This window comes from Thermobia domestica, chromosome 1 (genome assembly GCF_964235325.1).
Source record: "Thermobia domestica chromosome 1, izTheDome1.hap1.1, whole genome shotgun sequence".
Classification (NCBI taxonomy): Eukaryota; Metazoa; Arthropoda; class Insecta; order Zygentoma; family Lepismatidae; genus Thermobia; species Thermobia domestica.
In genome coordinates, this window is record NC_137454.1 from 241,564,183 (window position 1) to 241,575,260 (window position 11,078).

Below are 11,078 nucleotides of genomic sequence, written 5' to 3' on the forward strand. Positions count from 1 at the left end.
AGGGTGGCCTTCCAGTTGACCTGCTGAAAAAGAAAGTGATGTTGCAATTTTCACCGTCTTGCTTACTGATTTTTCAGTAGTCTTCGCAGAAAGACAGATTTATCTAGATTTTCGTTACTTTTGTTTTCGTTGCATCCTCCTTTCGTCTCCCTTACCTTGAAGGGCATAGTTCTGGAATGTTAAACTGAAATATTTCATTTAATTTGAATTCAATTTGGATAGGTATTAATGAAAAGAAAAAAGAAATCAATCATTAGTTTCATGATATGTGCTTATTTTAGTCTTAAATATATCATATTGTTAATATTATGTAACTTCCACAACTATAACGCTTGTACGAACCAAACATGTTAAGTGGTTCGCCCCTTTCCTTCCCCCTCCACGTAAGGCATCAGTGCCGCAAAAGCCCGATGAGAAAAAAATACAATCCTCCTTTGCCACTCCCAGAAATCCGTCCTTGACCGCCCCTGTCCATACTATAATATTGATTTCCTTTAATGATTGTATTATTATAATATTACAATGTCGACTAAAAGCAGGGAATTCGTGTTACTATTCGGTTCAAAATCTCTTGTCGTCGCGAGTTCTGTCGAGGAATTTGAAGCTTAAAATATATAAAACGATAATCATGCCTGTTGTTCTGTATGGTTGCGAAACATGGTCGCTTACTCTGAGGGAAGAACATAGACTGAAAGTATTTGAGAACAGGATCCTGAGACGAATATTCGGACCCAAGAGGAACGAGAATGGGGAATGGCGGAAACTTCATAACGAGGAACTACATAGTTTATACGGTTTACCCAACATTGTTAGGGTCGTCAAGTCTAGGAGGCTTAGGTGGGCAGGTCATGTAGCTAGAATGGAAGTAAGTAGAAACGCTTTCAAAGTCTTGACTGGTAGACCCATAGGAAAACGACCATTAGGAAGACCTAGGCGCAGATGGGAGGATAATATTAAGATGGATCTCGCAGAGATAGGAATACAAAGTAGAAACTGGATCCAATTAGCTAAGGATAGAAGTCAGTGGAGAGCTTTTGTGAACGCGGCACTGAACCTCCGGGTTCCATAGGCCATAGAGTTAGTTAGTTAGTTAGTTATTATTATAATATTATTATTATTACATAATGTATCTATTGATAATATAATTATAGTGATGGCAACAACGTATCACTTCGACACAAAACACGTGCCATTTGGAGTGTTATTTACGAGGGCGGTTAGGGTAAATTTTCTGCTTGAGTACAAATGAAGCCAGTTGGGGACCAATAGAACGTCTCTTACTATTATTTGTAATGTGTGATATTTATCCACTTGAAGAGTGTGTGACATTTCAGGCTGGTTTTGGAGATAGAAATGTTTTTACCATAGATTTTCATGAGTGGTGTTTGAGACTGGCATTTGTATTTGTTGTTTCAGTAACAAATTCCATGGCTTTTTTTTTTTAAACATAAACATCATAGAGTAAGGAAACCTCTTGAATTTACAAGGTAGGAAATTTATATAAAGTCTTCTTTCGAAAGTTACTCTCAAACAACGGTGTGTCGTTTCCCACAACTCGATTTTGTTGTTGTTTGTCAAAATATTTTTATTGAGGATATATCAGATCCTATTCCAGTAAAGATTAGCACATATCTGACGAAACAGCTAAATGTTGCGGGAACTTATATTTGTATTGATCCCTTGCAAAAAAGTGGTGAGTGTTCTCGCCTTCGGGATGAGATAAGTCTCATACAATCTCGCTGCTGAAAAAACATTTAGCTCCAAATGAACACGAAACATCCTAAATTTCACGATAGCTTCGTAAATTGACAATTGCATTTCTCTTTTAACGGAGTCCTTTATATTAACTCATTTTATATAAAGTACTATTTTTCCGTTATTACCTGACCAGCGAACGAGTGCAGGCGGCCGGTTTTGGAATTAAAATGCAAGCAGCAGTGTTTCTAAGCGGATTATCTGTAATTAATCTATCACAGTTCTTTTTGTCGTGTTCGTAATAAACCACTTCACGCATATGCTCAAGTAAAGACAAACAGTTTCAAAAGTTATTGAAGTTATTTGCAGAACATTTTAAGTAACAAGCAAAGAAAAGGGAAAAATACATACATCCTATATATTAACTTGCCAATAAACTGACCTCAGTATTGTACAAAAGATCAGATGCTCTCTGTGGGAAAGAAAACGAATTAAAATTGGTCGATTCGACTCGTTCCGAAATTTTTGACGAGAGGATATGTAAGATGTGTACTCATTATTTTCTGGTGACTGCCTCTAGTATTTTTAAGTCTATAAAATATGCATAGGGACAAATTCAAGCAAAGATCGGGACAAAAAATCATCGGAGGAAACAAATTGTAGAGTACTCACAAGAAACACTAGAACTTTCGGTAGACATATGATCTCCCGTTTTCAAAAATATAGGGTATGCTTATCCATGTATATGCTCCTTCTTTCGTACATATAAAGTGAGAAGTGAATCGAGGAGAGTCAAGAAAATTGTCGAGTTTTGTAGGTATGACTAGTTCACCCAAATGTTACATCTCAATTCAAACACTGTTTAGTGTTAAATGATTAATAATTAGTACATATATATATATATATATATATATATATATATATATATATATATATATATATATATATATATATATATATATATATATATATAGTATGGCGCTAAATTCGTTCTACAAAAGTAGAGGAGTGATTCCTGAAAGTAAAACAAACAAAAAAAGTTCCAATAAACATAGGGGGGAAACCCCATCGTTTACATGTTATAGGCTGCCAAAAACAGGAAAAAATTAATTTTAAAGGTCCATAGCTCCAAAACTATGGGACCTACCGTAGTCGGATCAAGACTTCACTTAGGAACTAGTATGTGCCCTATCCAAAAATGCGTGTTTCAGAATCTTGAGGCACTTCCACAACAATTTTTATAGAGGGAGTTTGACTACGGGCTTATGGTATAAAGTACTCTCCAACTACCTTCATAAAAAGTGTTGGGTGGGTACCTTAGGATTCTAAAATATGTATATTTGGATAGAACACATACTAGTTCCTAAGTGAAGTCTTGACCCGACTCCAGTAGATCCCATAGTTTTAAAGCTATGGACCCTATGTTTATTGGAACTTTTTTTTGTTTGTTTTACTCTCAGGAATCACTCATCTGCTTTTGTACAACGAATTTAACGCCATACTATATATATATATATATATATATATATATATATATATATATATATATATATATATATATATAACTTGATAAGGTAATTGTATGAACCCAATAAAGATCATTTATCAACGTTTAAAGATACGCAAGTCATTACACAATTTACTTCAATAATAAATATGATTTAATTGTTGTTATATCAATCTTTCGTGGACTCGTCGTAACCTGGAAGAATTCTGATAAATTTTACATGAAACTAAGAAGGAAATTAGGACCACATTTTCTTTTACAAAAATTTACAAAACGAGACGAGGAAATTTTTATTCGAGACTAGACTTTTAAAAACATTTACGACACGAGACGAGAAAACCTGAATTCTCATCTCGTCTCGAGATCAACGCTATGAGCAATAGAGTAAGAAATCAAATATGTACGTTCATGTTCCTTTAAGCTGTACTAAGCTGCAAATGTTCCCAATGTTGCATTGGGGCGGAGGGTGAGCGATTAAAGTGGGGTTCCCGATAATTGAAGGTTCCTTATAACTCCAGTGAAATTCAGAAAAAATCTCTGAATTACGTAAAAAAAAAAGAAAAAAAAAGAAAAAGAAAACATACAAAACACATTTTCAAGGTAACTCTTACAGTCATTGCGTTATTATAAGATTAATTCTACTTCTGAAACTGATTAGAATGAATATGTATTTGAATAACGAAACCCCTCTCATAAGTTTTTTCAAAGTATCAAGTTTGAGAAGAACGAAGTTTCTTCCACTGTTGTTATCTCATTGCTCATGATACCAGTGATGAAACAATTAGCCAGAAATTACGCGGCCGCTTCTTACATCAATTCATGAAAAAAATGAGTCCCAATATTAGGTACCTAAGTTCAGTATTAACAAAAAAAAAAGAAAGAAAGAAAAAAGAAAGAAAGAAAAAAAGAAAGAAAGAAAGAAAGAAAGAAAGAAAGAAAAAAGAAAAAAAGTCACCCAACCTCTTGCAACCATGTGTAGCACATTTTAATACTTACACTTTAAATAAAAATACAACTGGATAAAGACGACTGCCTTTGTCTTTGGATTTCATATGTGAATAACAATATAGGGCTTTTCAGATAGAAGAGGAGGAGGGGCAGGTTTTATTAAACAAGACCGTACATCTGATATGTTTTAACTATAAACAGCTTGTGTTTATAGGCTAAACTCAGTCCTCTGAAGTCAATCGACAAACGCCATTAAAATGTTAAAGAAAACAACGTATCAGTATTATAATATTATATACTACAGACACAAAGATACCACTAGGCTCCCAATTTTTAAATTTATATTGTGTGTGAAAGCAGTTAGTAGATTTAATTCTTTGTCACATGATAACTAGAACCTGAGGAAATTCATAGGGAGTCCAGGGGAAATTTCTTTCCTTATAAATAAAAGTTGTAAATTTATTATGTACTGAAGCAGTTATACTTACGCTTACACTACCCATACGCTGATGTTTTATCAATACTTTTATTCAAACTACGAAGGCCTGGGTTTCTATAATGATCTTAAATTAAGGATGTACTGAATCAAATTTTACAAATCAATCCCGAAAGGCAAGCTATCCAATCCCATAAATCTTTAAAAAACGAAGGAAAAATTTCTTCACCTCCTTTTCCCTCAAATGATTCATTTCTCTAAAGAAAATGAAATTTCTTTATTTTAACGCCCATGATTATGTTGTTTATGCTAGAGGACACAGGTGATTAATGAAAGTGAAGGATTGTAAAATTAAATTTTGATCTCTCACTGGGAATCAAACCCAGAACCACGTCCAGTAAAAGCACATGCACTAGCCAATAGACCAACGGAGAGGACTTTCACAGTTCTAGAGTGGAAACATATATCGGAATTCTTCCCTGGCCAAAACTCGAGAAAATAATTTATTTGTCAACCGACAAAATACACTTAAAACAAGCACAAGCATCGTGAGCCTTAAGCTTAATTTGATTTCAACTTACAGTTACAAGGCATTTCGCAAAACTCTAAGCTATCAACCTTAAATTAACCTTTTAGTCATTGACATTGTCATTCCTTCGTTGTTCTTAAATTGGTAATTTCCATTCATATATCACTATTCACAATACATCTGTATTACTGCAGGTATGGTTCACTACAACTACATAACTTATGGCTTTCTTTATTAAGCGTAAACAGATTAGGCTATGTATAACATCTAAACTGAAACTTTTGAAAACCGTTGAATATACTACAGGGTGAAACTCTCCGCTCCTCTGTCCCACCGCGATTGCCATGGAATTGATGTAAACACAACATCAGCGCCATCCCTTCAAAACAACACTGCTATTCTGGTCAGGTAATATATTATGCAACTTAAGAACCGGCTTTTATATACTTAAAGTAATGAGTAGATGGATCGAAAAGTAGAACCACATTATGCTTACCATTCTCAAATGTATTACACATAACTTCTAGACTCAATGTGGTGTTATGAGGTAAATTTCATACTCTTAAACATCTTACTTAAGCTTTCATTAACTTTAATTTTTGTTCCTTTGGCAAAATACAGGCTATAATCAACTCGCCCTTTCAAATTTTCTACTCTTATATTCGGAGGCTGCTTTTGAAGGAACACCGTTAAAGAATCAAAGTTTTCTTGCCTCAAAGTAAGAGAAAGAAGATAATCTGATCCAGTCAGAAGGTGCGGGGCACAATTCGGAATAATATTGTGGAGTCTTAGGTTCCCAAATCACTTGCATTTATACACTTGTATAAGGAAAGCTTGGTGCAATATAGTGCGAAGGCACGTATTGTTCCCAGGGGCCTCATTTGGGGGGGCAGGGAGGGGCATTTGCCCCCCTGAGTTTGAGATGTATATAGATTTTATCAATAGAACAGCAATAAATCAGTGAAAAACGCGAAATTTTGCTTATATCAAGGGGTCTTGCCCTCCCCCCCCCCCCAAAGCAAAATCTGAAATGCTCCTGATTGTTCCCAGAAGAAAAGAAAAATTCCAACTGTACTACCATACCAATTAATGAAGGCAAGAACAGCACATATGTTATTTATTGGCATCTGTCTCCTTTTTTAAAAAAAATTGTCAGCAGCAACGGGTCATAAGATATCCAAGGATACTAAAGATAGTTTTTTTTTTTTTTTTTTTTTTTTTACAAATTTGGCTTAGCACATAGGTGTCCAAACTCTCGACCTCGTCACTCGCACTCAACTGAGCTCGGGCTCAATAATTAAGAGCGAGCCCGAATTCTAATAAAATAAGTCAGAGGAAACCGGAATGAGTGCGAGCCCAACTGAGGGAAATGAACCGGAGCAGGAGCCCAACTGAGGGAACTGAGCTCGAGCGAGCCCAGTGCAAAATGGCTATCTATTTAATTTATATATATGAAATATAAATAATAATATACCGTAGATATAATGTATACCTGTGTATATTATTATATATAAATTTCAATCACTTGAATGAGAATGATATTTACCCATACTTATTGTTGATTAAGTACATGAAGATAACTGTGAGTGTGAGGGAGTCTATTGATGGTGAAGGTGGCTGAGGGTGACCAGGGTGAACTTAGGTAATTTCGTCACCGGAAATTTCGCCACCGGAATTTTCGTCACGGTAATTTCGTCACCGGTAAATTCGTCACCAAAATATTAGCATGTAGGTTATTTCGTCACCGGAAATTTTGACATAGTAATATCGTCACCTGTAATTTTGTCACCAAAATATTTGAATGTATGAAATTTTGGTCATGGTCATTTTTTCACCTTTGTTGAACTAAGTAGAGACAAAGTAAAAGACCAAAACAGCTAATCTTATCTTACTCAAACTTGGAAAACAATTCAGTTGGTGTTCGACTCTGGAATCGAAGTTTCGGATACTCGACGCAAGAACAAACAATAATAAAAGAACATGATGTCAGCTTCAGCAAATGTTAAAAGCACAGGCAAAATGGGCCGCTAATGGATTTATATATCACTATTTACAAATATTAAGTTTTCAAAATTTCAGAACAGAAAATAGAAAAAAAATATAACTTTTTATAATACAATAAGTGTTTTACATGTTGATTTTCTACTATTCATAACATGATAGGAAACAACAAGCAAAAAATTTCTCAAACATTTAGTTCCAGTGCTGTACGTTATGCACAAAGACTGGAGCCGTTTCTGCAAAATCTGAAATCTAGTTTTCTTTTTTGGTGGTTGACCCACAGCATTTTGATGTAGCACAGTTAAAACTATTTCTTCAACTTGTTGAATTAAGTACTATCAAAATAGTCCAGAAGTTCCAGCTCTTCCTCCGAAACCTCTTGTTCCCTGATGCACATCTGCTGCGGGAGAAATGTTAATCTTTTCATTTTCTCGCATAATAGACGAAAATTTTCATTGGTCTTGTACCGTACTGTGAATCCAATCTCTTGGACCTTTCTCAAAGTTGAGTGAGTCAGGTGGAAAAAAGTAATGCTGTACACGAGTTAAGTTTCCGAAAGTTGCTTTTACGGTCTGCATTTCCGCTATCTCGAAATCCATAACCACAGTTCCAGGGTCCGTGTATTCACTAAGTTAACTGCACTGATGCACCACCGTACGAAACAGTTTTTCATATGAATTTTGTGTCTTGCTCTGCATTAGGGCATAAACCTAGTAAAGGAAGTCTCATCTCAAATAACATATAGGGCTTACGTGATTTTTTTTTAAAGGAGCCATTGAAAAGTTCCCGTCCACCCTCCATGTTTTACTTCTCAATAGCTCCATAAGACTATATTTAAAGGAAATTGTTAGAAATATTTATATGTTTTAATTCCTTTATATAAATTTGTTTTCTTCACATATATATCCAATAACAATTTGCCAATGTTTAATCAGGGTTGAAATATAACATTCTTCTTTCAATAGCTCTTAAAAAAGATCACTCTTTTCCCATGACTCAGTTAACGTGGATGAAGGTTCAAGAGTTTGGGCTCGGAGAACGATACAAGAGCGATTAAATTTTCGTCTAGTTTGCGGGAAAATGAACGGATTGGCATGTATTTCCATATTTATTTGCAATTTCCTGTTAATTACAAGCTTAATATTTGTAAATAGTGGTGTATATATATATATATATACACCCATTATTCCCCACGTTGCCTTTGCTTTTAACATTTGCTTAAGCTGGCACTATTTTCTTGTACTGGTGCTTGCTCCTGCATCGAGTACCCGAAACATAAATTTTGCAGAGTTCAACCCCAACTTAATTGTTTTCCAAGTTTGATTAAAATAACGTAAGCTCATTTACTTTGCTCCTACTTAGTTCAAGAAACGTGAAAAAATAACCGTGACAAAATTTCCTATACGATATTATTTCTGATAGAATTACTGGAAATTATTATTATTATTATTATTATTATTATTATTATTATTATTATTATTATTATTATTATTATTATTATTATTATTATTATTATTATTATTATTATTATTATTATTATATTTTGATTTGCTTCAGTTGAAGATCAAAGAAAGCAATTTCAAAAACTTTTTCGATTCATTCATTCATTCATTATGTTCTAAAAGACACTGGTGATGAAATTATCAAGACAAAATTTTTGGTGACGAAATTACCGTGAGGAACTTTCCGGTGACGAAGTTTCCGGTGACAAAATTATCGCCGCCCGACCAGGGTGAGGGTGGTTGAGGGTGAGTGTGATTGAGTTGATTGAGAGTAAGGGTGAGTGAGGGTTAGCAAAAATTCCGATCTCTGGTATGAACCATAATTCTGCGATAAATAGTCTCGACGAAATAGCTGCTTGACTGAAAGTCTAAATTTACCTAAAAAGTAAGTCTCAAACAGGTTAATAAAAAATATGTATTATGCAGTACTTCGACAATGCTGCTGCAATTTAGTATTTTAATATGTTTAATAGAAATAATGTATTTTGAACTGTGTACAATACAAAATCATGTATACTCATGTTGTGGAGTGTGTACTCTCTATCATTTCATAATAAATAAACTAACTAACTAACTAACTCTATGGCCTATGGAACCCGGAGGTTCAGTGCCGCGTTCATAAAAGCTCTCCACTGACTTCTATCCTTAGCTAATTGGATCCAGTTTCTACTTTGTATTCCTATCTCTGCGAGATCCATCTTAATATTATCCTCCCATCTGCGCCTAGGTCTTCCTAATGGTCGTTTTCCTATGGGTCTACCAGTCAAGACTTTGAAAGCGTTTCTACTTTCTTCCATTCTAGCTACATGACCTGCCCACCTAAGCCTCCTAGACTTGACGACCCTAACAATGTTGGGTAAACCGTATAAACTATGTAGTTCCTCGTTATGAAGCTTCCGCCATTCCCCATTTTCGTTCCTCTTGGGTCCGAATATTCGTCTCAGGATCCTGTTCTCAAATACTTTCAGTCTATGTTCTTCCCTCAGAGTAAGCGACCATGTTTCGCAACCATACAGAACAACAGGCATGATTATCGTTTTATATATTTTAAGCTTCAAATTCCTCGACAGAATTTGCGACGACAAGAGATTTTGAACCGAATAGTAACACGAATTCCCTGCTTTTAGTCGACATTTAATTTCTTCGTGAATATGATTTTCGTCTGTTAATATTGATCCTAAATATTTGAAAGTATCCACTTTATCAAAAGTATTATTTAATATTTTAACGCCTCCACAATTTGCCGTATTACGGTCCCGACGCACTTCCATGTATTTAGTTTTCTCTTTCATAATAAATAATAATAATAATATAAAAACACTAGTGCCTTTGTTTGACATGCTGTTTTCTATGACATAGTGAGATTTGCCACCACGATAGATTTTTTTTAGGGAGTTTAGAGGTTCAGACCCTCTGTAGCAACGGCGCTGATTATTATTAGGTTATTACAAACATAATTTTTATCGTTGTTATGACATAGTTTGTAGTAACATAATTGTATTATTTACGTTGAATTTATGTCCGGTTAGCTTTTGTCCGCTTCTGCATCAATATAGGTGAGCTTATGTCCACGATCCGCCACTACGTGCAAGAACCACGTAAGGATGGAAAACTTCAAATATCTATATGTTAGTGGTAAAAGATTCACTTTGGAAGAACTGGAAAAGAATGGATCCCTATCAACTCTCCCTTCCAGATGTTGGTGTGCAACAAACAAGTTTAAATAATTCGCCTGGGGCGTATTCCAAGTAGCAGGAGTCTCTTTAGGGAAAAGCGAACTTTTCTGAATGCGCAGGTGGCGACTTGCCAGAGGAGCAAAAACACAGCCTCATAGTTTCCCTCCCGAAGTCTTCTAATCTTCCTCGTAGTGTTCATAGAACAACAGCGAAAGACAAGATTCGATCCCTCCCCCAGCACTCAACCATGCGTCAATCTGCGAGAAATCTTTGGTAACAGATTTCCAAGAAAAAGTGATGTACTTGACAAAAGGAAACATCCCATGCTAGTAGAAATGTTGATGACAAATGCAAGCGGAAACAAATAAAGACGATGGTCACGGTATTGAGGACAATACAAAGATTGGAAGCGGAAAAAACTTGTAGGTTGCCTTCAACTGATCCAAGTGATTTATTCAAAACAACTGGGCATTCACAAAAGCATTTGCACACGATACTGGTAATGCCGGCGCCAGCTGCGGCAATGTCGGTGACGGCCATGATTTCAATGTAATGAAATCTTAGTTTGCACACGCACCGGCATTCACTGGCGCAAATCCCGGGGGGATGAGGGAACATGTCCCCTCCAATCTTGGAACTGGGGGGACTGTCCCCCCAATAATCCGATTTGAAATGTGTATTTTAGAAAAAAATGTGATGATTTGTGTCGATTCGCACAAAGGAAAGTGAGATGAAATTGATGTCCCCCCAGAATAAGCCTTAAATCTGCCCGCCTCCCAATTTT